The sequence below is a fragment of the Symphalangus syndactylus genome, chromosome 3, assembly GCF_028878055.3.
Source record: "Symphalangus syndactylus isolate Jambi chromosome 3, NHGRI_mSymSyn1-v2.1_pri, whole genome shotgun sequence".
Classification (NCBI taxonomy): Eukaryota; Metazoa; Chordata; class Mammalia; order Primates; family Hylobatidae; genus Symphalangus; species Symphalangus syndactylus.
Genome location: NC_072425.2, coordinates 56,025,708 through 56,052,438, shown reverse-complemented (window position 1 = coordinate 56,052,438; position 26,731 = coordinate 56,025,708). Strand labels below are relative to the sequence as shown.

Sequence of the window (26,731 nt, the reverse complement as noted above, 5' to 3'; positions counted from 1 at the left end):
GGACTTGAATGGAAGGCCCCTCTCACCTTTCCCCTTCCACCTGAATTTTGCACCTGTCTCTAAGGGTTCGCCTGCACCTGTCCTCTGGAGGTCCTGCCCTCCAGCCTCGGTTATTTACTGCATCACATTCACCACCAATTGCTGCCCTACTTCTTTCTGCCCTTTCACAGGCCAGATGTTGGTTTGTTCATCCGTTGGGAATATTTATTTATTAAAATCAATAAATACATATTTATCAATGTAAAACATACTTATTATTCGAAGAATCAAACAGAACCGAAAATCTCACAATGAAAAGAATAAGTCCCCTTGACCCTCCCCAAGGTCCCCCAGCCCAGCTTCTCAGAGTCACTCACTTTTAGACTTCTTAGCAGTTTCTTCTGCTAGTCACCTCCATAGCTTTTAGTCAGTATGCTCATATAATTATTTCTTGATTTGATCAATTTTAGAAAGTAATTCTGAAATGATTTTCTGTAATGACGAATTTTCTTGCCTCATGTTTTGTCTTCTCTCACATCTTATCATACAGTTGAATCAATAATCAATATTTTTATTACTAGGATAGCTATTTACATATTGTTCACTGAGGCCCCAAGAGGTGAATATACAATGTGTCAATTTCCTGTTTTGTGGAGATTTTTCTTTCTCCTGGAGTTTTTAATTTCCTCATTTTTCATTTATATATTTTCTAGCCACATAGTTTTGTTATTGTCCCCAAATGTTCAATTTTTATAATTTGTTCTACTAGATTTCTCCCTTTCCCCAAGAGTCTTCCCTTCTGCATACTTCTATAAACCCATCACATCTGGGCTGCTTGCCCTCTAGGCCTGTGGCGTATTTCTCACCCTGGAGCTGTTTCTTACTCTTCTGGGTGGGGCCTACTGTTTCTTTGCTTCCTCATCTTCCTAATGTTACTGGACATTATTTTCAGTAGCTACTTAAGGAAGGGTCAAGAAAGGTCAATTTTGTGAATCTTTATATGTGTGAAAATTTCTTTAGTCTGTCTTTACATGTGATGAATACTTTGCTGAATGTATAATTTCAGGCTGAAAATAATTTTCTCTTGGAGTTTTTTAGGTATTAGTGTCTTCAGGAAGGTAGGAGGCAACATAACATCTTCACTGATAATGAGGTGGTAAGTGAAGGCCTTAACTTTAAAGTTAAAGATTTAAAGATGCCCCTAGTTCCACCTCCTTTATACAACTCATTCACCTGTTGCTTAACACTGAGCCGGTGCTCGGTGCTTCACAGTGGTCATTCTTTCCAGGCTGAAGGGTCTTTGCCTAGGTGGTTTGTGTCTATCAGTACATCCAAATATCTTTCCCTTTATAAAAAATAGTGTTTTGTTATTTTCTCAGCAGGGGTTTTTTTTGTTAATTTTTTTGTTAAGAGATAGTCCCCCCCGCCCCACACCCCCCAACTTGTGGTTGTCTTTCCTTTCAGATTGGGATGACTCATCTATTTCTCAATAGATCTGAAGGACTGCTGCAGGTCGCGTTTTCTTCTTCAGTTTTGCTGGCAGCCAGCCAGGGTTGGGTGCCAACAGCACAGGGTGACACTGAGGCCAGGGCTGCAGGGTGTGTTTGGGTGAGGGTTGCATGTTTCCTCTATAGAGCTGCAGTGGAGGCAAGAGCCAAGACAAGGAAATTAACGAGCAGCAGAGGAAGGGTGGGCATGAGGATGTGCTCCTGGTTGCATTCTAACTCTCTCAAACACCCTCTTCGGTCCTTTCTGCCCAGTGATGGAGCCCAGGCACCAGGCTGGCATCAGGTCTCAGCCCACTGCTGAAGGGAGGGAGGGAAGGAGAATAAAACTTGGCCTGTGCGATAGCATGAAAATCCATTATAATTTTGAATTTAGAAAACTAGGTTCTGACCCTTGAAAGACAGACCACCTTCAGAAAGATTCTTCGCAAACAAATTTAAGATCTGGGCAGGGAACAGCGTTTCCTGTCACCAAAAAACCCCTGCAAGTTCATTTCCCTCCAAAACACGATTTCTGCAGTCTTCTGCTTTTCCAGGCACATAAGCCACCGCCTTAAGCTCCTGAGGTACATGGTAGAAGAGGACAAGGACAGTTGGCTGTAGTCCCTATGTCCCTGAGTGTGTGGGTGGGCCTCTGGTCCGCATATCCCCATGCGTGGGTCAGGACCTGGTCTGGAGCATCCCTGGGTGTGCAGGGAGGGCTGGTCTCAGGGTTCCCAAGGTGTAGGTGGTGGAATCTGTTCCTTTTTTGCGGTCATCCAGCAGGGTGTGCATGTGTTCAGGGTGGCACACAAGGTCCTCTCAGAACCTCTTCTTCACGCTTATGGTGCCTGTGGAATGTCCCAGGCCAAACACAGCATTGAGGGACTCTGAAGGGTCCTCCATGGCTGCAGCCCTTGCTCTTGCTACATGTGTTGTGTCTGTGAAGATGTTTCCATATAGATTCCAGGCTGCTGAGCAGGTCTCTCCTGTGCAGGCAGGAAATGGGGTTGGGGGGGAGGGGCAAGAGAAGATAGAGACAGTTGGAGGTAGGGTACATATGGAGATGATTAGTTTGGTGATCTTCAGTGGTCAATGCACTAAAGATCATGGGAAAGGAACTGTTATGGCCTGAATGTTTTTATCCCCTGAGATTCTTGTGCTGAAACTGACTCTCCAATGTGATGGCATTAAGAGGTGAGGCCTGTGGGAGGGGATGAGGTCATGAGGGTGGAGCTCTCATGAATGGGACTAGTGCCTTCCCGAAAGAGACCCCAGAGAGCTGCCTCACCTCTTCTACCACGTAGCGGGAAGGCGCTGTCTCTGAGGAAGGAGCCTTCACCTGGCCAGACAACATATCTTCTGGTGCCTTGATCTTGGACTTCCCAGCCTGTAGAACTGTGAGAAATAATTTTTTGTTTTTTATAAGCCACCTAGTTTATGGTATTCCATTATAGCCTCCTGAATGGCTGAAGACAGGAAATAATACCACTCACGGGCTGAGCTTCCCCAAAAGCAAGGCCCTGCCAGGGAGGTTGGTCGGTGGAACGGCAGGAGTGGTTCTCTCCGAACAGCCACGCAGACACACAGAAGCTTGTGGGTTTTGTGCAGAGGGGACATGCTCTGTTTTTTAAAATTCTACTATTGATGTACTTCAACAGGGTCCAGGTTGTCTCATTACCTCGTCTTTAAAGTCTTCAATAATGAATAAAGTGAATAGGAGCTGGCAGAACAATCCTTACCTCTCTCCTGACTGTGGAGGTCTTGTGGGTGGGAGATGACACATTTCTATGCCATCCCTTTTCTGCCTGCAGAAAATAGTGGGAAAAGATACCCAAGAACATCACACAAAGGAAAGAGAGATTTGATCTGCATCTGTCTGCCCTGCTGGGCTGTGGGGCATGGTGCCCTGGGCCTCAATGTCTGCTCTATGCATGAGCGGGGAAGGCAACCAGCTGTGGGCAAGGGAATATCACCCTGGGAAAATGGGCCGTAATTCTGGATTTAGACACAGTAGCTTGTGCTGCCCAGAATTCTCCTTTGCTCATGGCAGTTTGTGGTGTGTGTGTCCACGCTGGAACAGCGTGAGCGGAGGGGTAGGGGTCATCATTTTCACTTGGTTCCATGGAGAAACCTCAAGGGAAACTGAACTTGGGCTCCAAATCTTAGTTTGTTCTACCACTCCGTAGCGTTTTCTGTTGACCCCATGTCCTGCTAGGACATTTTTGTGTCCCAGGATTTGCTCTGGTGTGACAAGAGGGCCAGAGTTAAACAGAGAGGCAGAGAAACTTAAAAACTGGAATGTTCCCAAAGATGGTGCCAAGGCTGGTAAGCAGGGTTGAAAATGGGGCTGTGCACACACAGGGTACAGGGGAGAGGCTCCAGTTTCCTCTTCTCTGCAGGATCTAGAAACCAGCTTTAAATGTGCCCCTTTCCACATGCACACCTGTGATGCCTTCAGAAGTCCCCACTGGCCTGGCCTGGTGTAGGAGTGTGTAGACACGCCTCTCACATACCCTGTCCCCCTGGGGTGAGCCTGGCTGAGAGCAGGGCTAAGCGTGGTGTGGGGCAACCCCAGTATCACCCCTGTTCTAGATGCCTTCGGGGAGGGTGGCCCTGCAGGGATCAGAGGGCTGGCACACACAGGCTCTAGAATCAATGGAAGGCAGTGGGGAAGACCTCTCAAATTTCTTGCGAGCCACCCACTGTGCCCATCTGAGGACAAGGCCCAGCAGGGAGCCACTGGTCCCACTGCCTTGCCTGTGCCCCACTGTACATTGACACCTGGAATAGGGCATGGCTGTCACCTCACTTACTTTTACTATTTCCTCTTGATAGAGGCAGGAGGCAGAGAAACTCTAGACAGACAGGAGTTGGTCCCTGGTGAAGCCCCACTTTCAAGCCAAAAAGCCTGACACCCACGGCTTAAAGTGAGAATTTCCATCCCTGTTTGCCTGCTCTCTCCCTATTGGTTTTTTCTGAGTAATGTGTTTTTACCACTTGAATGTTGCCTTTTCCAAAACTACTTATGGCCTGCCCCACCCCCCCATCCTGTGCTTATAAGGACCCCAGATTTAGCTGGTAGAGAGAAGCAGCTGTACTTCAGAGAGAGGCAACTTGATTTCAGAGGAGGGAGGCAGAGAGGCTGCTTGACTTCAGGGGAGAGTGACCTGTCCTTTCCATCCCCTTTCCAGTTCCACTCTCTGCTGAGAGCCACTCTCATCACTCAATAAAACTTCCACATTCATCATCCTTCAATTTGTTCATGTGACCTCATTCTTCTTGGAACTGGACAAGAATTCAAGACCTACCAAATGCGGGTAGCAAAAAGACCGTCACACTGGCCCTTTGCCCTCACTGGTGGAGGGCAGCTTCCCCATGCAGTGAGGCAAAAGGCCCACTGAGCTGATAACACACTGTTGTCTGTGGACAGCAGAGCTAGGAGAGTATTGCAACATGCCCTCTGGGGCCTTGGGATCGCAGGTACCCCCAGCTGGATGCTGACGCAGGGCCTGCACTGAGTTTTCTCTGCTGGCGCCAAAGTGGCCGGCTGGTTCCCGCACTGGCTCGCCTACTCGCTCCCTCTGGCAAGGAATGGAGTGTGGTGGGCTGGAGTAAACCGAGTTTGCTCTTGCCTGCACAGAAGCCAGAAGTGGCTGGCTGGTTCCTGCACTGGTTCGCTCCTGTGCTCCCTCCTGCGAGGGGTTAAGCATGGTCAGCTGAGTAAAAGGGGCACCCTTCTCATGAGTCCCGTGAAAGGGTCAAGAAAATATCCTGCCTCACTCTCATCCATGTCCTCTGGAGAGCACGCACCTCCAATGCCGATGCTGTCTTGGGAGCAGGAAGAGGGAAAGTGAATCGGGAATATTGGGTGATTTTAGCCTTTGGTCAGACATGCTTTATGGCAAATTTCCACCAAAGAGGCAATTTTAACAAATGCAATATTCCGTGGCAGACACTGCTTCTTTCTCTAATTCGCATAACACTAAGAAAGCATTTCCCTTTATTAATGGAGATAGGAAGAGACAGATAATGGATCCACTGGCAAAAATCCACACTATTGATTTTTCTAGCCAAGAAGTTGTCTCAGGCCAAATGCAGTTAGCTGAGAGGCAGTAATGGAGAGGGAAAGGGTCTATTGTGTGCATATGTAATGCATGCTGCTAAGTTGATGAATCTTCTGGAAGGATTCTCTTTGCTGTGGAAAATAGGCCAGGGTATGCAGGCCATCAACTGCGTGGAAGATTTCATTAGAAACAGAAATTCCCCGCTGAATGTGGGCATCATGTTCTACCTGCCGACTCTGTGGCTTCCTGGCAAGGCCAGTGAATGAGGACCCTGCAGCAGCTGCGCACATTTCGAGAACAGTATTTTGTTGAGTCTCAACACAGAATTCTTTCACTCTTTAAAACAAATTCTGAAATTGAGATGGGCCTTACTATTAGCAGCAAAATAGACTTGCTTGGTTCCAGGCAGAGGACGGAGCTCAGAAGCCGTGTCATTGCTGTGAGGACACGAATGTGCCACACATGTGACTGTGGGCCAGCTCCCTTCGTGTGGGCAGCGTCGCAATTGGCAGCATTGTAGTTCAACTTTGTGCTCTTTACTTTGACCTAATGTGTCATCACAAAACCCCACTATAAAATTATGTAGCTATACTTTGTTGTAAGTTAAAAATTATATCTTGTACATAAAAATTTATCTGTTTTTATGTAAAATAAAAGTTAAGCTTCATGGAGGAAATTGCTTGCTGTGTTCCAGCCAGGAGAGCTCACGAACCTCCTTGCACTTTGCAATGAGTTAGGGGAAACTCATGGCCCACTGAGAAGCAGAGTTTCCAAGTCAGGGACAACTCTGTTAAGAAGAGGGCTCACGTTTGAAGGAAACTCATCTAACAGTCACATAGGATAACTGTGACTTAACCAAGTGGCAAACGAGCATGAGGTCCTGGCATTTTTGAGGTGTGTTTTGAAATAATTTCTATCCATGTAGGACAGGGTTCTTTTATTTTTTTGATTTTATTTTATGTTTTTAGGTTCAGGGAGTATGAATGCGGGTTTGTTACAAGGGTAAATTGCATGTTGCTGAGGTTTGGGGTGTGAATACTACCATGATATCATCACCCAGGCAGTGAGCATAGTACCTGATAGGTAGTTTTTTTTTCAACTTTTATTTTAGGTTCAGGGCTGGATTACAAAAAAATCACTGGTGGGTTCTATGCTTAGTAAGTGGGTGACAAAATAATCTGTATACCAACCCCCTGTGCACGAGTTTACCTGTTGGTAACGAACCTGCAGCAATGGGCACACAGAGGGGAACAACATGTAGGACAGAGTTCAAACCTTAAGGGATCAGGAGCAGGAGCAAGAGTTGGTAAAAATAAAAATAAAAATGCACCATCTGCGGCTAGGTGAAAGGTCAGTGGGCCGGGGTATTCCCAAACTATTCAAACTCATTCTCAGGCCTCAGCTGCCAGCAGAGGAAGGATATTATTGTCAGTTATGTGCATGTTTCAGTGTTTTGTTTTCCCTCTCAACCCCTGAAAAGCTGATCTCAAGAGGAGCTGGGGAGCTCTGGGCTGTCCTAGACCAGTCTGAGGATGCCACATAATACAGAGTTTTGGGCTTTTGGAAAGACACCGAGATGCACTCCTGGAAGCCTTCTCGGCCCTGATTAGTGGCACATGGAGGACGCTGACCCAGGCAGCACAAGCCTGCCAGCAGCCTCTTTCCATGCAGCTCTAATTTCTCAAGAAGGGAATCTGCACAGTGAGACTTGGGTGTATAAGGCATCCTGGGGTTGAAAAATCAAAAATCATGATTAAAAATGACCTATCGGCATCTGTGCAGAGCCTGTAGACTGGCACTGGGGGCTATGTGTCACCTCGGCCCATCAGATCTTATTGATTTGTCTGGTCATTCAGCCTCTGGTCGTTCAAGCCCAGGGCAGGCAGCTCAGCAGGAGCAACAGTGGCGAGTGTGGGGTGCACACTTCTGCAGGTCAGGCTTCTCGGGCAAAAGGGAATTCCAAAAGCCCTTTGCCTAAGACGCTCTCAGAGTAACTGATTCACAGACAAAGATGAGATTGCTAACATTTTTATTCTTGTGATTGCGTGAAGCAGGAACAAGTGCAGATAATTTTGCAGGCTCAGGACTCTGAAAGAATCTCCACTGGGGATACAGGTATACATGCCATCTGCATCCTTCAGGCAGACAAGGGGAATGAGCAAGGAAATTCTCTGCCTTTTGAAAAAAAAAATGCACCTACAAAAAGGTGCAAAAGCAAACCAACAAACAAACAAAAAACAAAGACAAACCTGGTTCTGTGTCAAGGCTTTGCAAATGCCAAATGGAAAGTCAGTTTTTCTTTGCAGCCCCCTGCAGCCTCCTCCACCTGCCCAGAAGATCTAGAGACACTGCCTGGGATAAATTCTTGGCAGGTGGGATTTGTGGGGCACCATTGTTCTCTTTTGCCCCCGGAAATGGTAGGCTGTGGTGGGGAAAAGAATGTGTAGGTCCTCGGGGTCTTTGCTTTCTTGAGGGAAAAAATGACTCAGCTTTCTTGGTGGTTAGAGCCACATAATTTCATTTCAAGGGCTTGTTTTATGTGTGGGAAAATTGCACATACACCCAATATACGATTGTTGAGGGTTTTTATAGATCCCCTTCACCACCAGGGTGCCCATAACTCCAGGTTAAGAATACTCCAAGAGAAAATTTTGCAAAGTGTAGGAAATAAAACCAAACCATATTTCCACAGCCACCACAGTTAACATTTTGCTTTTCTTTTCAGTCTTTCTCGAAAGTTTATGCTTTCAAAAGGCCCTTTTCCATAAAAATTCTTCACAAACTCTTTTTTGATGGCTACATAATACTCCGTCTCCGAACCATAGTTTACTGTTGGATTTTTAGGCTGTTCCCATTTTTTGACCACTAGAAACAGCACTCTTGTCATCACTGTGTGGATATAATTTTGTCTTTTTTTCATTTAATTTCCCTTGTATATACTTTTAGAAGTGGAACGACTAGGTCAGAGATTTAAATAATTTTTAATTTCTTCATACACATTGTTAAATTCTCATTTTCAGACGTGCTGTCCCAATTCACAATTTCAACAGCAGTAGAGTGAGTGGAGTGGGCTTCCTATGGCATCCTTGCTGTCATAGACTGCTAGCATTTTCAATGTTTACAATTTTGTGGGTAAAACATGCCATTCTAGTGTGGCTCAAATCAGAACTTCTTTAATCACTGTGAGCGCAAACATTCATACAAGCACTTGTTTGCATATTTGTGTTTCTTCTTTTTTGAAGGTTCTGTCTCTTGTTTATTTTTTTCTTTTCTTTGAGACAGGGTCTTGCTCTGCTGACCAGGCTGCAGTGCAGTGGCACCATCTCGGCTTACTGCAACCTCTGCTTTCCTGAGCTAAAGTGATTCTCCCATTTTAGCCTCCTGAGTAGCTGGAACTACAGGTATGCACCACCATGCCCAGCTAATTTTTAATAGAGACAGGGTTTTGCCATGTTGACCAGGCAGGTCTCGAACTTCTGGGCTCAAGCAATCCTCCTGCTCAGCCCCCCAAAGTCTTGGGATTACAAGCGTGAGCCACCACACCTGGCCTATTTTACAATTAGGGTTTTCTCACCAAATTTGTGAGCTCTTGAAATATTATGAATATAAACTTTCTCCTATTGGATGTCAACATTTCCCCTTTTGCTTACTACATTATTTAATTTTGTTTATAGTAATTTCAGTTCTATTAGTTTTTTGCTGTTTTTTATGCAAAATCTCCTACTCCCATGCAAAAGGAAGGTAACTATTCACCTACAGTTTTTCTAATACTTCTATGATTTCAGATTTATATTTCACCTTTTAATCCATTCAACATTTACCTTGATATGTAACATGAAGTTAGACTAGAAAGCTGATTTATTTTCCCTCAATGAGACCAATAATTTTCCTAGCAGCAAGTATTGACTAATCCATTACAGTTTGGTCTGTGATTTGTAAAATATGTTAAGTTCTTATCTATAGAAGTATGTGGTAGGCAGAATTATAAGACATCCCTGAAGATCATGCACATCCTGGGACTATGAATTTTCACTTAATGTCTTTTGTGACAAATTTTACTCTTGTGATTAGGTTAGGTTATGCAGCATGGTTGACCTCAGATAGGGAGACTGTCTTGTGGGCTAACCTAGTCACATGAGCCCTTCTCTGGCTCTGCTGGCCTAGAAGACAGCAGAGTGCCTGTAGTCAGTCAGTGAGGAGACATGTACCCCAGGCCCATGGCTACAAGGAACTGGATTCTGACACAAGAATAATGAGTTAGGAAGCAAATATTTCCCTGGAGCCTTCAGACGAAGACTCAGCCTGTCAACACCTTGATTTTATGCTTGTGTGACTCTGAGCAGAGAACCCAGCCATGACATTGCAAAATTCTGAGCCAAAGACCTGTGAGCTGGTGAAGTGTGATAATTTGTTACGTAGCATTGAGAACTATTACACCTACCTATCCTGGTATATATACACCTGGTATAACGTGTACAAATTAAATTTGAAGAATACAAAGTCATTGCCAGTGAACAAACTGGGTGAAAGAGGTGGTTCCTTCCATGAGAGGGAGCAGTGTGTCACGCGGCACAAAGGACACTAACAAAACAGCATTTTTTCCAGAATTACAAAAAGCATAGAAAGAGCTCCTGACACCCTTCAGCCAGATTCTCCAGTTTTTCACATTTTACCATATTTGCCTTATCATTCCTTCTCTCTCTATAGATAGAGATGCAACTGTAAACACACACACACACACACACGCACAGGTCTTTTTAAATTCACAGCACTTCTGACTTACACCAGTGTATTGGTTTTTTCCACACCAACGACCAATTCTGCAACTTTCCAAACACAAACTGGGTGTCCAGTAACTGAGTCCTATTCTAGTTGTGGGTGAGCAGTGACTGCCTGGGCCGGTGGTGCAGGGGTAAAATAATTTATCAAGACAGCTGTAGGCAAAGAAAGGCAGATTTATTAGAGGAAGTGGGAAAATACGTTGTAAGAAAGCAATGGACAGAATCAGTAAGAGAGGAGCTGACTGCAAGGAGACAAAGGCTTGGTGGGGATTTTATAGAATAGTGTTTATGCTATAAGCTGAAGAAAGGTTTGTGCAGTACTGAAAATGCTGAGGTTCCAGTGAACTCGCTTGCAGGTATCTGGTGACAGTTGGGCACAGGAAGATGTGAGTTATTTGCACAGGAGGGCTATGTGTCCTGGACCATGAAGGAAGGCAGACTTAGAGCTTATCTGTTTCCTCGTTTTGTTTTCCCTTGGTCCCACTAGCCTTTTCCCTAATGAGGACTCCATAATTCTGACATGAACTACCTGGAGTTAGCTGATCCCACAGGTTTAAGGGCTCAGTCCCACAAGATAGCCCCCAGTTCAGACTCCAGTTGCAAGAACCAGGTCCTCAGTTTGCCTGTACTTCTGTCTAATTTAGCTACAAAATTGGAGTTCCCACACCCCTACTCAGGTTTAATAACTTGGTAGAATGACTCACAGAACTTAGAAAAGTGCTTCACTTACTGTTACCAGTTAATTATAGAGGTTACAACTCAGGAGCAGCCTGAGGGAAGAGAGACATAGGGCAAGGTATGGGGGAAGGGCAGGGAACTTCCATGCCCTGTTTGGGCACCTCATCCTCCCACCATCTCCATGTATGCACCAGCTCTGAAGCTTTCTGAACCCCATAATTTGTTTTATGGAGGATCCACTACATAGGCACGATTGATTAAATCATTGGCTATTAGTGATTAACTCCATCCTTTCCTTCTTCCCTAAAGGTCAGGGGTGGGGACAAAAGTTCCAAGTTTCTAATGAAGGCTTGGTCTTTTTGGCCACTAGCTCTAATCCTCAAGCTATCTAGGAAGCCACCAAGTGTTGCCTCTTTAGAACAAAATATGCTTCATCCTCCATTCCAAGATGGCTGAGTAGGAACAGCTCCGGTCTGCAGCTCCCAGCATGATTGATGCAGAAGACAGGTGATTTCTGCATTTCCAACTGAGGTACTGGTTCATCTCATTGGGACTGGTTGGACAGTGGGTTCAGCCCACAGAGGGCCAGCTGAAGCAGGGTGGGGCATTGCCTTACCTGGGAAGCACAAGGGGTTGGGGGATTTCTCTTTCCTAGCCAAGGGAAGCCATGACAGACTGTACTTGGAAAAATGGGACACTTCCACCCAAATACTGTGCTTTTCCCATGATCTTCGCAACTGGCAGACCAGGAGGTTCTCTCCCGTGCCTGGCTGGGCGGGTCCCATGCCCAGGGAGCCTTGCTTATTGCTAGTGCAGCAGTCTGAGGTCGACCTGCGAGGCTGCAGCCTGGCAGGGGGAGGGGCGTCCGCCATTGCTGAGGCTTGAGTAGGTAAGCAAAGCGGCCAGGAAGCTCTAAGTGGGTGGAGCCCACTGCAGCTCAGCAAGGCCTACTGCCTCTGTAGACTCCACCTCTGGGGGTAGGGCATAGCTGAACAAAATGGAGCAGAAACTTCAGCAGACTTAAATGTCCCTGTCTGACATCTCTGAAAAGAGCAGTGGTTCTTCCAGCATGGTGTTTGAGCTCTGAGAACAAACAGACTGCCTCCTCAGGTGGGTCCCTGACCCCTGTGTAGCCTAACTGGGAGACACTTCCCAGTAGGGGCGACAGACACCTCATACAGGCAGGTGCCCTCTGGGATGAAGCTTCCAGGGGAAGGATCAGGTAGCAATATTTGCTGTTCTGCAATATTTGCTGTTCTGCAGCCTCTGCTGGTGATACCCAAGCAAACAGGGTCTGGAGTGGACCTCCAACAAACTCCAACAGACCTGCAGCTGAGGGACCTGACTGTTAGAAGGAAAACTAACAAACAAAGGAATAGCATCAACATCAACAAAAAATACATCCACACCAAAACCTCATCTGTAGGTCACCAACATCAAAGACCAAAGGAAGATAAAACCACAAAGATGGGGAGAAACCAGAGCAGAAAAGCTGAAAATTCTAAAAACCAGAGCACCTCTTCTCCTCCAAAGGATTGCAGCGCCTCACCAGCAACGGAACAAAGCGGGATGGAGAATGACTTTGACGAGTTGACAGAAGTAGGCTTCAGAAGGTTGGTAATAACAAACTTCTTTGAGCTAAAGGAGTATGTTCTAACCAATTGCAAGGAAGCTAAAAACCTTCAAAAAGGTAAGACGAATGGCTAACTAGAATAAACAGCGTAGAGAAGACCTTAAATGACCTGATGGAGCTGAAAACCACGGCACGAGAACTACGTGATGCATGCACAAACTTCAGTAGCTGATTCAAACAAGCGGAAGAAAGGATATCAGTGATTGAAGATCAAATTAATGAAATAAAGCAAGAAAACAAGTTTAGTGAAAAAAGAGTAAAAAGAAATGAACAAAGCCTCCAAGAAATATGGGACTATGTGAAAAGACCAAATATACATTTATTTTTTATTTATTTATTTATTTTTGAGACGGAGTCTCGCTCTGTCGCCCAGGCTGGAGTGCAGTGGCGCGATCTCGGCTCACTGCAAGCTCCGCCTCCTGGGTTCAGGCCATTCTCCTGCCTCAGCCTCTCCGAGTAGCTGGGACTACAGGTGCATGCCACCACGCCAGGCTAATTTTTTTTTTTATATATATTTTTAGTAGAGACGGGGTTTCACCGTGGTCTCGATCTCCTGACCTCGTGATCTGCTCGCCTCGGCCTCCCAAAGTGCTGGGATTACAAGTGTGAGCCACCGCACCCAGCCAGCTGACCAAATATACATTTAATTGGTGTACCTGAAAGTGACGGGGAGAATGAAACTAAGTTGGAAAACACTCTTCAGGATATTATCCAGGAGAACTTCCCCAACTTAGCAAAGCAGGCCAACATTCAAATTCAGAAATACAGAGAACACCACAAAGAAGTTACTCTTTGTTATTCTCCTCGAGAAGAGTAACCCTGAGACACGTAATTGTCAGATTCACCAAGGTTGAAATGAAGGAAAAAATGTTAATGGCAGCCAGAGAGAAAGGTCAGGTTACCCACAAAAGGAAGCCCATCAGACTAACGCGGATCTCTCCGCAGAAACTCCACAAGCCAGAAGAGAGCGGAGGCCAATATTAAACATTCTTAAAGAAAATAATTTTCAACCCAGAATTTCATATCCAGCCAAACTAAGCTTCATAAGTGAAGGAAAAATAAAATCCTTTACAGACAAGCAAATGCTGAGAGATTTTGTCACCACCAGGCCTGCCTTACAAGAGCTCCTGAAGGAAGCACTAAACATGGAAAGGAACAACCAGTACCAGCCACTGCAAAAACATGCCAAATTGTAAAGACCATTGATGCTATGAAGAACTGCATCAATTAATGGGTAAAATAACCAGCTAACATCATAATGACAGGATCAAATTCACACATAACAATATTAACCTTAAATGTAAATGGGCTAAATGCCTCAATTAAAAGACACAAACTGGCAAATTGGATACTCAAGACCCATCAGTGTGCTGTACTCAGGAGACCCATCTCATGTGCAAAGACACACATAGGTTCAAAATAAAGGAATGGAGGAAGATCTACCAAGCAAATGGAAAGCAAAAAAAAAAAAAGCAGGGGTTGCAATCCTAGTCTCCAATAAAATGGACTTTAAACCAACAAAAATCAAAAGAGACAAAGAAGGCCATTACATAATGGTAAAGGGATCAATTCAACAAAAAGAGCTAACTGTCCTAAATATATATGCACCCAATACAGGAGCACCCAGATTCATAAAGCAAGTCCTTACAGACATACAAAGAGACTTAGACTCCCACATAATAATAATGGGAGACTCTAACACCCCACTGTCAATATTAGACAGATCAACCAGACAGAAGGTTAACAAGGATATCCAGGACTTGAACTCAGCTCTGCACCAAGCAGACCTAATTGACATCTACAGAACTCTCCATCCCAAATCAACAGAATATACATTCTTCTCAGGACCACATCGCACTTATTCCAAAATTGACCACAGAGTTGGAAGTAAAGCACTCCTCAGCAAATGTAAAAGAACAGAAATCACAGCAAACTGTCTCTTGGACCACAGTGCAATCAAATTAGAACTCAGGATTAAGACACTCACTCAAAACCGCACAACTACATGCAAACTGAACAACCTGCTCCTGAATGACTACTGGGTACGTAACAAAATGAATGCAGAAATAAAGATGTTACAAAATGAATGCAGAAATAAAGATGTTCTTTGAAACCAATGAGAACAAAGACACAACGTACCCGAATCTCTGGGGCACATTTAAAGCAGAGTGTAGAGGGAAATTTATAGCACTAAATGTCCACAAGAGAAAGCAGGAAAGATCTAAATCGGCACCCTAACATCACAATTAAAAGAACTAGAGAAGCAAGAGCAAACACATTCAAAAGCTAGCAGAAATAACTAAGATCAGAGCAGAACTGAAGGAGACAGAGACACAAAAAGCCCTTCAAAAAATCAATAAATCCAGGAGCTGGTTTTTTGAAAAGATCAACAAAATTGATAGATTGCTAGCAAGACTAATAAAGAAGAAAAGAGAGAAGAATCAAATAGATGCAATAAAAAATGATGAAGGGGATATCACCACTGATCCCACAGAAACACAAACTACCATCAGAGAATACTATAAACACCTCTACGCAAATAAACTAGAAAATCTAGAAGAAATGGATGAATTCCTGGACGCATACACCCTCCCAAGACTAAACCAGAAAGAAGTGGAATCTCTGAATGGACCAATAACAGGCTCTGAAATTGAGGCAATAATTAATAACCTACCAACCAAAAAAAGTCCAGAACCAGATAGATTCACAGCTGAATTCTACCAGGGGTACAAAGAGGAGCTGGTACCATTCGTTCTGAAACTACTCCAATCAATAGAAAAAGAGGGAATCCTCCCTAACTCATTTTATGAGGTGAGCATCATCCTGATACCAAAGCCTGGCAGAGACACAACAAAAAAAGAGAATTTTAGACCACTATCCCGGATGAACATCGATGCAAAGATCCTCAATAAAATACTGGCAAACCGAATCCAGCAGCACATCAAAAAGCTTATCCACCATGATCAAGTTGGCTTCATCCCTCGGATGCAAGGCTGGTTCAACATACACAAATCAATAAACATAATCCATCACATAAACAGCACCAACGACAGAAACCACATAATTATCTCAATAGCTGCAGAAAAGGCCTCTGACAAAATTCAACAGCCTTTCATACTAAAAACTCTCAATAAACTAGGTATTGATGGAACATATCTCAAAATAATAAGAGCTATTTATGACAAACCCTCAGCCAGTATCATACTGAATGGGCAAAAACTGGAAGCATTCCCTCTGAAAACCGGCACAAGACAAGGATGCCCTCTCTCACCACTCCTAACATAGCATTGGAAGTTTTGGCCAGGGCAATCAGGCAAGAGAAATAAATAAAGGGTATTCAATTAGGAAAAGAGGAACTAAAATTGTCCCTGTTTGCAGATGACATGATTGTACATTTAGAAAACCCTATCATCTCAGCCCAAAATCTCCTTAAGCTGATAAGCAACTTCAGCAAAGTCTCAGGACACAAAATCAATGTGCAAAAATCACAAGCATTCTTATACATCAATTATAGACAAACAGAGAGCCAAATCATGAGTGAACTCCCATTCACAATTGCTACAAAGAGAATAAAATACCTAGGAATCCAACTTACAAGGGATGTGAAGGGACCTCTTCAAGGAGAACTACAAACTACTGCTCAATGAAATAAAAGAGGACACAAACAAATGGAAGAACATTCTATGCTAATAGATAGGAAGAATCAATATCATAAAAATGGCCATACTGCCCAAGGTAATTTTTAGATTCAATGCCATCCCCATCAAGCTACCAATGACTTTCTTCACAGGATTGGAAAAACTAAAGTTCATATGGAACCAAAAAGGAGCCCACATTGCCAAGAAAATCCTAAGCAAAAAGAACAAAGCTGGAGGCATCACGCTACCTGACTTCAAACTATACTACAAGGCTACAGTAACAAAAACCACATGGTACTGGTACCAAAACAGATATACAGACCAATGGAGCAGAACAGAGCCCTCAGAAATAATACCACACATCTACAACCATCTGATCTTTGACAAACCTGACAAAAACAAGAAATGGGGAAAGGATTCCCTATTTATCAAATGGTGCTGGGAAAACTGGCTAGCCATATATAGAAAGCTGAAACTGGATCCTTTCCTTATATCTTATACAAAAATTAATTCAAGATGGATTAAAGACTTAAATGTTAGACCTGAAACCATAAAAACTCTAGAAGAAAACCTAGGCAATACCATTCAGGACATAGGCATGGGCAAGGACTTCATGACTAAAACACCAAAAGCAATGGCAACAAAAGCCAAAATAAACAAATGGGATCTAATTAAACTAAAGAGCTTTTGCACAGCAAAAGAAACTACCATCAGAGTGAACAGGCAACCTACAGAATGGGAGAATATTTTTGCAATCTACCCATCTGACAAAGGGCTAACATCCAGAATCTACAAAGAACTTAAACAAATTTTCAAGAAAAAAACAAACGCATCAAAAAGTGGGCAAAGGACATGAACAGACACTTCTCAAAAGAAGACATTTATGCAGCCAACAGACACATGAAAAAATGCTTATCATCACTGGTCATCAGAGAAATGCAAATCAAAACCACAATGAGATACCATCTCACACCAGTTAGAATGGCGATCATTAAAAAGTCAGGAAACACTCATGCCTGTAATCCCAGCACTTTGGGAGGCCAAGGCGGCTGGATCACGAGGTCAGGAGATTGAGACCATGGTGAAACCCCGTCTCTACCAAAAATACAAAAAAAAAAAAAATTAGCCGGGTGTGGTGGTGGGCGCCTGTAGTCCCAGCTACTCCGGAGGCTAAGGCAGGAGAATGGCGTGAACCCGGGAGGCAGAGCTTGCAGTGAGCCGAGACTGCGCCAATGCACTCCAGCCTGGGAGACAGAGTGAGACTCCATCTCAAAAAAAAAAAAAAAAAAAAAAAAAGTCAGGAAACAACAGATGCTGGAGAGGATGTGGAGAAAAAGCAACACTTTTACACTGCTGGTGGGAAGTGTAAATTAGTTCAACCATTGTGGAAGACAGTGTGACGATTCCTCAAGGATCTAGAACTAGAAATACCATTTGACCCAGCAATCCCATTACTGGATATATACCCAAAGGATTATAAATAATTCTACTATAAAGACACATGCACATGTATGTTTATTGTGGTATTGTTCACAATAGCAAAGACTTGGAACCAACCCAAATGTCCATCAATGATAGACTGGATTAAGAAAATGTGGCACATATACACCATGGAATACTATGCAGCCATAAAAAAGGATGAGTTCATGTCCTTTGCAGGGACATGGATGAAGCTGGAAACCATCATTCTCAGCAAACTACCATAAGGACAGGAAACCAAACTACCACAAGGACAGGAAACCAAACACCGCATGTTCTCACTCATAGGTGGGAATTGAACAATGAGAACACTTGGACACAGGGTCGAGGACATCACACACCGGGGCCTGTTGTGGGGTGGGGGGCTGGGGGGAGGGATAGCATTAGGAGAAATACCCAATGTAAATGATGAGTTAATGGGTGCAGCCCACCAACGTGGCACGTGTATAACTATGTAACAACCCTGCACATTGTGCACATGTACCCTAGAACTTAAAGTATAATAATAAAAAAAGAATATATTATATACTTGCAAATTGCCAAGAGAGTAGATTTTAAGTGTTCTCACCACAAATTATGTTTGAGGTAATGGAAATGTTAAACAGCTTGATTTATCCATCGCACCAACACTATATTGTACAATGTAAGTATATATAATTTTGACTTACCTAATAAATAATTTTTTGAAAAGAATAGGATACATCTACATGTGCTGACATAAAAGAATAGACATGATATATTGTTGAGTGAAAATAAGTGGCATATAAATTTTTATCTGATACAAATTTTTAAAATCATGCAGTTTAATTTATTCCTTCCATAGACAAATGAATTGCATGGAAAAAGGTTGAGAAACATTGCATAGAGTATTTATTTTTGGTTCCCAAGAATTTCCTTGCTACTCCAAATGAAGAACTGTTTTTTTCTGAATCACCTCAACTACGTTCAACTTCTATCTTGTTAGACGGGGGAGAGCAGCCACCCTCACTCTCGGGTGAGGGAGGCTCACTGAGGGATCACTGTCCTTCGCTGCCTTGTGTTCAGTCTAGAGACTCTAAGTAACGATTCTGAGGACACACAGCTTATAAGACACAAAGCAATACTAGACTCAGGTCTGTCTGTTTCAAGGACCCACAATTGTAATCTTCACACCATAAAGCCAATGAGAGTGTATTTCAACGAAAAATGAAATCGTATAATCAAGTCTCTATAAATGTCCTTGACTAAGATTTTCAGCCCACTGTGTCACCATGGAACTCACTCTTAATTCTTGGATACACGACAAAAACCAAGGTGAATCACTGACATGCTTCCTCTGTAAGAATAGCTATTGTAGGCAGCAGGAGTAATATGGTGATAGGCCTGCATTGCAATAGCAAGGTCAGCAGTTGCTATTAAATCTTGACAGACCCCACTGTGGGACAAAAAGCATGCTTGCCATGCCAAGACTAGATAAGATCCAGAAAAACCCCAGTCTCCATCTATTTTCTAGACTGAAGCCCACAGATCTGGTCCACAAGTCTCAGAGGCTTCATCTTATCCCTGAAGCTTTTCTAATTATAGCCTTTTCCAATCAGGGTCCCAAAAGAGAATTAGCCTACAGACAAGTGATTTCGGTGACTAATTCTCCGTTTCCCAAGAATGCAACATAGCTAGTACCATTGTAGATGGAGAGGAGATAAGCTAACTTGTTACATATTTGGTTGCCTTAATGGACTGGAGCTTTATTCTATCATTAATCCTTATTGAGAAAGGTCAATTGAAGTTTCCAATCTAACTTGGTTTATGGTGGGAGTACACAGGGTAGATGTGGAGTCTTCTGATTTATCAAATATCTGGCTATATTTGAATGGGCACCGAACCTGAGCCCCATGAGCCCAGTAGAATGGTGTGGCCTCATCTGGTCCGGGCTAGCCATGCCCCTTTCCCATCCAGCCCTTCCTGAATCATTGGGTGAGGATGCTTATCCAGGCCAGCAGAAGACTCAGGGTTATCTTGGGAAGGACAGACACACATCCTTGTCCTGGGATAGGGCAGGCTATGATCACCGGAATGCAAACGTTAAAGTTGTCACTTTCAAGATGTGCCCAACTCTCCTCCTCCAGCTGAAATTCAGTTCCCATAAATGGACAGAGAGCTAAATTCCCCTGGCTTCATCTCAAGACCAGGTCACTATGTTCCCAAAGTCTAACTTGGCTCAAATGTCTTTACCTACTAAGGTTATTTTTCTGCTGCTGTGGTGGAATTGCTATTTTCAGTAGCCGAGAAAAATTCAATATTTATTTTTCTTGGTGGGAAATCCACAGTGAAGTAGGTGGTTCTTGGAAGCTGTTTATTCCCACTATTGTATTGTCTTGAGCAAATGACCATGATTAATAATATTTAAAGGGATTAATCTCATTCTGCAGGAGGCAAGCAGTAGAGCAGATAGATAGATATAAATAGAGATATTGAAACAGATATAAATATAGATATCTCCTGCCCATTTTAATTCTACATATTTACAGCTTCAGGGCATAATACAAATGGACAAAGAACCTAGCCGGCAGAAACCGAATAAAATTCCAACAGGGAGATTTATTACCGCCTCTGGAAGTAAATCATAGCTGATATTCTGGACTGAGTTTACTCTGAGCATGTGATCTTACTCAATCAGATCATGCTAAATATAGACTTGGAGAGGACTCATGGCAGAACATTGACTGAGGCCATAAGCTGCCATCTGGATTTTTTGTATCTTTTTTCAGAAAACAGTGAATTCACACCGGCATTCGGCTTCCTTAAGATCAAGCACAGAGGTCATCTGCTACGGATTTGTAGAGGGAAGTTCACACTGCTGTGAAAATATATTCCCAGTTATATTTGAGTTTCTAGTTTTAGGACAAAATTCTGCTATGTTTTTACAAAAAGCCCCCCTGCCTTTACACCCCATAACATGCCACTCTTTATAGGATTGTCACTCACGATTATTCTGATGACATGAAGCACTGATGATTACTCATTGATTTTTTTCTATATGACCAGAGGAGTTGGTGTGATCTTTCTGGAAAAGAAGACCTTCTTTGACACATAATGTTTATGAAAATATCAGAGGTTCAGGTTTGGGTAATCTGTCTCAAACTCTCCCTCCAGCCGCTGTACTCCCTCCAGGAAGAACACAACATGAATCCCGCAGGATGACTGAAAACTCTTCTGTTGATCAGGGCGTTCAGCAAACAAGTCTGCACAGCCCTGCTCACAGTCACTCCACTCTGAAACTAGTTTTGCTCTGGGAAAATATTTCTTGGGTTTAAGAAAGTCCCTTATGCTGACACCTGTGTATTTTTCTTTATTCTGCTTTAATGTAATGTATAACTTTAGAATCATAAAGTACTAGTGCTGTAAGGGAATTTAGAGCCTAGCCTTAGAATTGAACAGGAACAAAAGCTTGGGCCCAGAAAGCATGGGTTCCCACAGCTAGTTAGTAGAATAGAGGCTTGGTCTCTTTGGCCTGCAAGGATTTCTTTTCTACCATAATGGCTGTATTTGAAGATATATTTAAATCCCTCCTCAGCCTCCATTTTTCAAGTTGAGATGTTCTTTAGTCTCCCAATAAGTATAATTTTCCGAACGTTAGATTCTTTTCTCATATTTTCTCCTTTCTCCATGTGCACATTAAATTATGGTGCCCTGTGCTGGTCTCAGAATAAGTAGCAGACTTTAACTAATACTGTCTGGGATAGTATTATAATTCATAATAATCCATTGACTATATAGAAATAGTTCTTAAGCTCTTAATTCATAACGTATCAGACAGTGATATATACCCTGAGGATATAGAAATGAATAACAATAAGGTTCATTCTTCAAGGACCTTGAAGTCATGCAGGGGAGATGTGTATTGAGTGGTTGACCATAGCTAGGTAGGAGGTAGGAGGTGTGCATGTGTGTTGGGGAGAAGCGTTGGGGCACAAAAGAGGGTGTCCTCATATGTATAGGATTTTAAGAGAAATTTTAAGTCATTTTTTAACCAAAAGTGGGGTGTTTTAGCTGGATCTGAAAGAATCCAGCAATGTTTAAGAATTGAAATAATGCTGTTACTGTTATTTGTGTATATGTTTGTGTATCTTGGGTATTATTCGGAGTTATGGGATCACATTAGTTATGGAAAGGTCGCTTTGGTTGCAATGTGGATAACAGATTGAAGGGGAAAAAAGAAGAAAATTCATTTAGGAGCCTAAAGTAGTATTCCAGGAAACAGATGGTACAGATTTCGGCAGAGCTGTGACAGAAGACTAATCCTCAGGATTTAGTGATCTCATGAATGCTGAGTGTTGAGGAAGAGGTCAGCAGTGATTTCCAAGGTTGTGCTTTGGACAGCTGGGTTGGACTATTTAATAATAAAAGGCTTGTGGTTATTCTTTTAAATATATCAAATAATCCTGGAATAGTAGAAGGTTTTGGGTGGAAGATAAGGAGTCCAATTCTAGCCATGTGGAACTTGAACAGCTTGGAATTATCCAGTTTGCATTATCCAGTGGGCAAAAGGATACATGGGTCTGGAGGGCAGGGGAGAATCCTGGGATATGATATAAGGTGGCAGTTAAACCAAAAAGTGGATGACTGTATTCAGGGAGATGTTACAGTATGAACAGAAGAAGTTCACTTGTCAAAGAGTAGGCAGGAAGCCTCGTGAAGGAGACTGGAAAGAAATGTTTGGATGGCACGAGGAGAACCAGAAGCATGTGGCCAACAGGCCTCATGTCCTTGAGGGATCAAGTGACAGAAAGATTAAAATCTATTAAATTCTGCAGTGAACTTGTAATTGGTGATCTTAGGGCAATTTATTGTGGTGTGGAAAGCTCTGAATCCAAAATGCAACACACTGAGGAATCAGTTTCTTCCTTTATTTTATTTATTTATTTATTTTTTTGAGATGGAGTTTCGCTCTTGTTGCCCAGGCTGGAGTGCAGTGGTGCGATCTCGGCTCACCGCAACCTCCGCCTCCCAGGTTCAAGCGATTCTCCTGCCTCAGCCTCCTCAGTAGGTGGGATTACAGGCATGTGCCACCACACCCAGCTATTCTTCCTTTATTCTATTGATATGCTGTGTTACTTTGATTGATTTTTATATGTTGGAACCACTTTCACATTCCTGGGATTACTCTCACTTGGTCATAATGTATAATCCCTTTAATGTGCTCCTGGATTCAGTTTGCTAGTATTTTTTGGGGGGGGAGTGTGGGATGCAGTCTCATTCTGTCACCCAGGCTAGAGTGCAATGGTGCCGTCTTGGCTCACTGCAACCTCTGACTCCCAGGTTCAAGTGATTCTCATGTCTCAGCCTCCCGAGTAGCTGGGATTACAGGCATGTGCCACCACACCAGGCTAATTTTTGTATTTTTCATAGTGATGATGTTTCACCATGTTGGTCAGGCTGTTCTTGACCTCCTGGCCTCAAGTGATATGCCTGCAATGGCCTCTCAAAGTGCTGGGATTACAGGTGTGAGCCACTGTGCCCAGCCTTGAGTTTGCTAGTATTTTGTTGAGTGTTTTGGTGTCTACATTCATAAGAGACTTTGGTTTATAGTTTTCTTTTCTTGTGATGTCTTTATCTGGTTTTGGTATCATGATAATGCCGACCTCATAGAGTGAGTTAGGAAGTTTTCTCAATTCTATTTTTTTGGAAGAGTCTAAGAAGCATTTCTGCTAATTCTTTAAAATTTGGTAGAATTCACCATCTGGTCCTAGGGTTTTCTTTATTGGAAGCTTTTGGATGGTTGACTCAATCTCTTTATTTGTTATAGGTCTATTCAGATTTTCTGTTTCTTCCTGAGTCAATTTTGGTAGCTTGTGTGTCTCCAAAAATTGTCCATTTCATCTAGAATATCTAATGTGTTGGCATACAATTGTTCATGATATTGTTTTACAATGCTTTTAATTTCTCTATGATCGTTAGCAACATTTCTTTTGTTCCTGATTTTAATAGTTTAAGTCTACTCTTTTTCTTTTTTCTTGGTTAGTCTAGCCAAAGTTTTCTCAACATTGTTGATCTTTTCAAATAACTAATTTTTTGTTTTATTAATTTTTTCCGTTGTCATTCTATTCTCTACTTCATTTATCTCTCCTATAATGTTTATTTTTTTCCTTCTTCTTACTTAGGTTTAGTTTGCTCTTCTTTTTCTAGAGTCTTTTTAAAAAACTTTTATTTTCGGTTTAGGGGTATATGTGCAGGATTGTTATATAGGTAAACTGTGTGTCATGGGGGTTTGGCGTACAGATTATTTAGTCACTCAGGTAATAAGTATAATACCCAATAGGTATTTTTTCTTGATCCTCTTCCTCCTTCCACCCTCCACCCTCAAGTAGGCCCTGGTGTCCAGTTGTTCTCTTCTTTGTATCCATGTGTTCTCATTGGTTAGCTCCCACTTATAAATGAGAGTATACAGTATTTGGTTTTCTGTTTCTGCATTAGTTTGCTTATGATGATGATCTCCAGCTCAATTTATGTTGTTGCAAAGGACATAATCTTGTTCTTTTTTATGGCCGTGTAGTATTCCATGGTATGTATGTACCACTTTTCTTTATTCAGTCTACTGTTGATGGGCATTTAGGTTGATTCCATGTCTTCGTTGTGAACAGCGCTGCAGTAAACATATGTGTGCCTGTGTCACTATGGCAGAACAAATTGTATTCCTTTCGATATATATCCAACAATAGGATTGCTGGGTTGAATGGTAATTCTGTTTTCAGTTCTTTGAGAAATTGCCACACTGCTTTCCACAATGACTGAACTGGTTTACACTTCCACCAGCAGTGTTTAGGTGTTCCCTTTACTCTGCAATCTCACCAGCATCTGTTATTTTTTTGCTTTTTAATAATGGCTATTCTGTCTGGTGTGGGGTGGTATCTCGCTGTGGTTTTGATCTGCATTTCTCTAATGATTAGTGACATTGAGCATTTTTTCATATGCATGCTGGCTGCATACATGTCTTCCTTTGGAAAGTGTCTGTTCATCTTCTTTGCCCACTTTTTAATGGCATTGTTTGTTTTTTGCTTGTAAATTTGTTTAAGTTCCTTATGGATTCTGGATATTAAACCTGTTTTAGATGCATAGTTTGCAGATATTTTCTCTCATTCTGTAGGTTGTCTGTTTACTCTGTTGATAGTTTCTTTTGCTGTGCAGAAGCTCTTTAGTTTGATTAGGTCACATTTGTCAATTTTTGGTTTCTTTGTAATTGCTTTTGATGTCTTTGTCATGAAATCTTTGCCAGGTCCTGTGTCCAGAATGGCATTGCCTAGATTTTCTTCCAGAGTTTTTATAGTTTTGGGTTTTACATTAAGATTTTAATCAATCTTAAGTTAATTTTTGTATATGGTTTAAGGAAGGGGTCTAGTTTCAATTTTCTGCATATGGCTAGCTAGTTATCCCAGCATCATTTATTGAATAGAAAATCCTTTCCCAATTGCTCATTTTTGTTGGCCTTGTTGAAGATCACATGGTTGTAGGCATGCAGCATTATTTCTGGGCTCTCTATTCTGTTCCATTGGTCCATATATCTATTTTTGTACCAGTACCATGTTGTTTTGGTCACTGTAGCCTTTGACGTCAGGTAACGTGGCCGGGCACGGTGGCTCAAGCCTGTAATTGAACACTTTGGGAAGCTGAGGCCGGCAGATCACCTGTGGTCAGGAGTTCCAGACCAGCCTGGCCAACATGGTGAAACTCTGTCTGCAGTAAAAATACAAACATTAACTTGGCGTGGTGATGCATGCCTGTAACCCTAGCTACTCCAGAGGCTGAGGCAGGAGAATCGCTTGAACCCTAGAGGCAGAGGCTGCAGTGAAATGAGATCACTCCACTGTACTCCAGCCTGGGTGACAGAATAAGATTCCGTCCCCACCCCCCGACCCCCTCCTCCCAAAAAAAAGGAAAAGGGAAAATGAAGTCAGGTAACATGATGCCTCCAGCTTTGGTCTTTTTTTTTTTTTTTTTTTTTTTTTAAGGATTGACTTAAAGAGCTATTCAGGCTCTTTTTTGGTTCTATATGAATTTTAAAATAGTTTTTTCTACTTCTGTGAAGAATATCATGGTAGTTTGATAGGACTGGTATTGACTCTGTAAATTACTTTGGACAGTATGGCCATTTTAATGATATTGATTCTTCCTATTGATGAGCACAGCATGTTTTTCCATTTGTTTGTGTCACCCCTGATTTCTTTGAGCTGTGTTTTGGTATGCTGTGTTTTTGTTTTAATTTACCTGAAAATATGTTTTAGTTTCCCCTGTGATGTCCTCTTTGACTCGTCAGTTATTTAGGAGTGTTTAATTTCCACTCTTTGTGAATTTTCTAAATTTTCTTCTATTAATGCTTTCTAATTTCATTCCATTGTTGGAGAATATACTTGGCATAATTTTTATATTTTTATATTTGTTGAGATGTGTTTTTCTGGACTAATGTATGGCCCATTCTGGAAAATAGTTCACTTGAGAAGAATGTGTATTCATCTGTTATTGGGTGGAGTGTTCTACAGATGTTTGTTAGATTTCGTTGGCTTACAGTGTTGCTCAAGTTTTCTATTTTCTTGTTGATTTTCTATCTAGTTTTTCTAGACATCATTGAAAATTGGTATTAAAGTCTTCAACTATTATTGTTAAACTCTATTATTTGGCCTTCAATTGTGTCAATTTTTTCTTTGTGTATTGTGGAGCTCTGCATTTAGGTGCATATATGTTTATAAGTGTTATACTTTCTTAATGAATTGACCCTTTTATATTAATAATTATATAATGCCCTTTTTGTCTCTTTAACAATTTTTATATTGAAGTCTATTTTGTTTGATATGAGTATAGCCATTCCAGCTCTCCTTTGATAACTATTTGCATAGAATGTTTTTTCAACATTTTGCTTTCAACCTACTTATGTCTTTAAATCTAAAGTGAATTCTTGTAGACAGAATATAATTGAACCATGTTTTAAAAATAATCCATTCCGGCTGGGTGCTGTGGCTCA

General features: G+C 42.3%; 1 protein-coding gene across 1 annotated transcript in view; it reads left to right on the top strand.

Moving 5' to 3' along the window:
* The window catches only part of NXNL2 (nucleoredoxin like 2), a 151,326-nt gene that overhangs the window by 42,181 nt on the left and 82,414 nt on the right, over nucleotides 1-26,731 (top strand). The gene's annotated exons all lie outside the window — the stretch shown is intronic.